A 5,316-nucleotide genomic window follows, 5' to 3' on the forward strand; every position below is an offset into this window, starting at 1 on the left:
TAGAGGAGAAACATAAAACGTGTTTTTACAGGTGGTTCCCTAACGAGTACATCTTCAAGCAATCGAGCATGGCAGTAGGAAGGCTATCAGTTAAAGTTAACTTAAAAGGTCTACTGATTTGATAGATCGCTTTTAATTTGGCTAGTGACAATGCGATCAGTAAATGAACAACAGAACAGAACACGAAAACATTCAGTGCTGTTTATGTTGTATTAGTTGGTGGTTCAACAGAAAAAGTAACTTAATACAATACATCTCCACGAGAGGTTAATGCACGCTGTATTTCGATTAAAACATGTGGTTTGGAAAGTTGCGTTGTTGATTCTGTTGTTAACGTATTGTTAATGATAATGAAGTAATATATAATGGCATAGAAAAGTCGTAGGCCTAATGTGCTGTCAGTAGTATTGGTATCCACACAAAGGGTTTCTTAACATATAAAAACTTTTAGAGAATACTTTATTTATTTATGTTCATCAGCACAATTTGAAAAACAGAAAAAGTTAACAAAGTTTGGAAGAACGTTCTTGTCCCCCCGTGGATCTGATTAAAATTTCCCATTGATAATCGTGCATATAGTCCACAATTAAGAAGGGGGGGTGGGGGGGTCTCAAGGGTGAATCTCTCCTTTCTTCCCAAGATACTAGTGTTCAAGAGCAGAGTGGTCTTGGTGGGTGGGTTTCATGGAACCAAAAAAATTCTACACTGTAACTTTTAAAACACGTATTTGTAACACTTTTCAAACACGTAGCTGCGTTTATAATTCTACATGTGTTTAGGGTTTAAACACCGTGTGGTGTTTATTTTGTAAACTCTTGGACGTGTTTATGATGTGTAACACTTTTAAAACATTTGTACGCGTTTATAACACGGCTGGTGTTTAAAATCTAAAAATTAAACTTAACCAAAACGGCACAGATTAAACACATAACGTTTAACAATTATTTAGAGTTCCAATTGTCTAAACACCAGTGTTACACCTAATTACGTATAAACACTGCTGTTTAGGAATAGAACGTTTCTATTTTACTATACACACATGCCATTTAAATATTAAACGCCTCACACGCTCTTTGGTTTTACAGTGTAGATTTGAGAAAATCTGAAGGGTGTGTACCAGTGTGAATGAAAGTTTAGAAACGCGTAGCTGCTCAACACATCACCGGGGTTCTAACTGTGCCTGCTTACTGTGTTTGAAATTGAACATTGTGTCACGAGTGTGGGTATTTAATGCAATCACTTTAAACTATTTAGTCTAAAAAACAACATATTTTAAAAAATAAGATACAGTGGCTCACAAACAAAACAGCACTGTTTGTACTATAATGCACGCTGCAAATATTAATAATACATGACATGCAAGAATTTGTACAAATATGTTCCACTTTTTAATATTGTACCGCAATCCATTTTAATTTTAATCACACTGCCTACAAAAGAACTGTGTCTGACATGAAATTGTAAAACACGAGTTCTACAATTACTGCTCCAATGAATAAATAAAAACATTATCCAGTTTGACTATGTATCCTAAATAAAGAGTTAATCCACACGATGTGTGCTTTCGTTGAGGAAAACCCAGTTTGTGTTCAATGTCTGGACAGTCAACACAATCTGTAGTTATTTAACACAATATCAAACTCAGTGTATTGTGTTGATTTGAACACATAGCAAAATTGACCCAATGCTGAAGTAATCGTATCATGAACTGTAGATACACGATGGGTATGGTTGTGAGTATATTTTGTTTTATCATTGTTGTTTCAATAAATAAAGTTAAATAATACATAAAAACCCAATCTTTAAATAACTAAACAGAACAATACACTGTAATTATTAGCAAAAAATACTAGCAACGTCCGTTTAATTAAAATATGTGTTTTGCATTTAAATAAACGATAGCTACGCTTAAATTCATCGTTATACACAGCAAAGTTTAAAATGTGCAAAACATAAGTCAAATGAAAGACTTAAAAGACCATAAGTAGACTTTACCCCCGTCAAGAAAATAAATAAATAAAGCTGTTGCCATACGTTTGTAATTTTGATGTTGTCTTGAACAATGTTTGTAACGGTCTCGCTTTGCACTCCCCTGCATGTAGACGTTGCCTGTCTCTCACTGCTCTTGTTCGGACTGCCTAGCCTCGACCTTCCGCTAAACACCAACCCTCTTACTGGCCGTCTAGGGCACCCTTTTGAAATGTAACTTTACCAAACTGTTACACGATCTCTGCTCTGCTTGTGCTGACAAGAATGTAGCCTTTCTTTCTTTGTGTTTGTGTTTTTTTTATGTGTTGCTGTATTCATTAACAATCGATGAAAGTGTGTTCGTTTGGGTAGAAAGGGGAGGACAAGGATATGATATTCACCAGCCTGTATCAGCAGTGTGTGTGTGTGTGCGTGTTCTCTTGTTTATCTCTGTGTATTTTCAGACCAAGTCGATCTCATTGCTGTTCCCTTAATCTGTTGACACTATCGCTTAGACAAACAGGCCGCTATCGATCTTTTCATTATGTGATCAAACGACAAATAACGCAGGTGAGAAGCTTACAAGTTGGGAAACCAGTGTTGTTTTGAGATGTATACCTAACCTGACATGTACACACACAAGCCAACATATAACTTAACTATTGCTGTCTAAAATGTAACATATGAAACAGAAAAGGCTATGCAACATAATTCTCTATTTAGCTTTCATAAGATTCAATAATACAGCAAATTGTGAAAACAATATATATATATTAAGACCATTGATTAAAAAATAAAAAAGAAGGAAAGAAAGAAAAAGGTGTACTTGCCTTGCAAATGTTTCTGTTGGCTGTTCGCCGGTGTCTCGGCTGCCATCCACACGTATAAAGTATATTCTGAGAGAGGCGCTTCTTCGGTAAATGTCCGAGCTCCACAGCCTCTTTTTGCTAGCTGTTCTCGTGCTGCCATTCTCCCCATTCCTCTCTCTCTCTCGCTTTCTCGCTTCCTCTCTCTCTCACTCTCTCTCTCTCTTCCCAATCTGTAGAGTAAAATGTTGATGATACACTTACAGAACTTTCTCTTTGTCTGGTTTAATCGTATTCGTTTCATCTTTTCACGACAAGACATGACCGAGAATGTATTTTGAAAGCTGAGCAGAGGAAAAGCGAGACCACTGCTGCACAGTAACACCCTTTTCTATGCATTATATAATAGGATCGCTTAGACGTTGCGAACCATTGCAAAACTGAACCTCTGATCATAACAACAAACACAGAAGTAAACCAATATTCTTCTTATTTACAAGAATAATAACAATAATAATAATAACAATACAAATTAATAATAGGCCTAATGATAATGATAATGTTGTTGAGGTGTATCGTTCATTCAGTTAAGAAAGTGTCCGTTTTTACATTTCACAATTTGTGTATTTGTGCACTAACATTTGTAATGACTGAAAAGTTTTGATGACATTTTTAACCTACAGCATTATCTTTTCTTTTTTGGAGGATGATGTACAGCCCCCAAATAGATAAAACACTAACATCTTAAACAGTTTTAACATCTGCTTAACATCTGTTAAAGCCACGGTTAATCCAATTTAGCATGTGGATGTGCAATGTAAGTGCATTATTAAGGTAAACTGTGCTTTACTATCTCTTTAAAACTCTAGAAAGATATTTAATGACAATGAATTATGTAGTACAGTTATCTTGTGATAGGATACTGTACGCTAGATGGCAGACGGATCCAGTTATTTCCAACACCGAACGCGTAGAGTTCAGATACCATACCACATAGACACAACCACCGATTCCCTCATACAATTCCGTGATAACTTCACTTGATCTGTATTATTCATTCTTGAAGCGTAACAACTATTGTCTGCCACCTCAATTCTAAAATGTGCAAATAAATGTCGAAATGACACACTTGCCCTAAACCATATACGCTTACAATAATGCATCCGTTATTCCCATTGCTTTATTCAGATAGTTTACATTTACACTCTGTCGTCTTATAAATAAGTCGACGATACATTTTTAACGTCAACAGTGAGCTTTATACATGAAAAACACAGATAAGAACGCAGCTGGCGTGTATCTAACGTTTCAAATTGCCGAGCCGATAGAAAGCACAGCTTATTGGCACCGTTACTATTAAAAATGAAGACGATAGCTACAAACAAACCACAGACAAATACAAACTTTGAGGCATTCGGAAGAAGCCATTTCAGTCCCCACGCCAGTTTATTTCACATGTACGGGAGCTTATTTTTGTCTTTTTTTTCCTTCTTTTTTTCTATTCTATCCAGGGTTTCTTCCTCTTTTTGTGACAATAGGCGACCCATACTAATCAGGTCTCAAAGTAAATAGCAGCGTAGGGCGAGCTCAATGTAAATTGTGCTTGTCAGAACCCCAGCCGTAGGTAGCAAGGAACCAGGGCTCTAACCAATGGAGTGAAGGAGGCTTGGCTAACCTTAGCCTCCCATTTTTCTCCCCCCAATGCAGGGCTCTGACCAGTCAGTCGCCTTTGATTATCAGTTGCCAGCAGCCCCTCTCTTGGCTCCTTGACACGCGCACCATATAAGGCGCAGCGATCTCCATAGAAACGTGTCAGTTTCAATAGTAGTGTCAAAGTTCACTATATACAGACATTCGCGCAGATCCCCGTTTCGGAAACATAGCTCTGCAGGTCTTCCCGTTTAAGCGCGTTCATTTTCGGGTCTCTCCTCCTTGCATATTCTATTAGTTGTTGTTTTTTTTTTCTTTTCTTTTTTCTTTTCTCTTTCGCTCCGTTCCTGCCGGAGAGGTGAAACTAATGCAGAGGCACACTTTAGCGACGTATTTTGTCTGGTTCCAGATGAGTTTAATTTGAAATATGTATTAGATAAAAATCCGATCTTCAGTTTTTTTTCTTCTTCCTCCAGTGAAGACAGGAGTAAGGAGCAAGGAAGAAAGAAGGGGATTTATTTCTCGCCGTACTTTGGATCGCGTGTTTTTTTTTGTTTTTTTTGTGTGTGTGTTGTTCGCAGTGAATCCGGCCTCACCATTATCACTGTAAAGCAAACTCTGTAATCTCCACTCGTTCTCTCTTTTCAAGATTGGTTTCCTGAATGGCTGGCTGCATTTTGCCCTGGAACTGGCCTCCCGATACTTGCATATCCTGATCGGGTGCCGTCTTTACACCACTTTTGTTTTGAATGTATTGATATTCTTCTCCTTGTCCTCTAACTGTGCATGTAATCGCCTGCTCAGATTTGACTTTTCCACGCCCGTGTGTGTAGAATCTCCTTAGCCACTTTCAAAAACCCCAGCGATCAGCTCGCTATATAGCACTTTTTGG

The sequence above is a fragment of the Acipenser ruthenus genome, chromosome 2 (assembly GCF_902713425.1).
Source record: "Acipenser ruthenus chromosome 2, fAciRut3.2 maternal haplotype, whole genome shotgun sequence".
NCBI lineage: Eukaryota > Metazoa > Chordata > Actinopteri > Acipenseriformes > Acipenseridae > Acipenser > Acipenser ruthenus.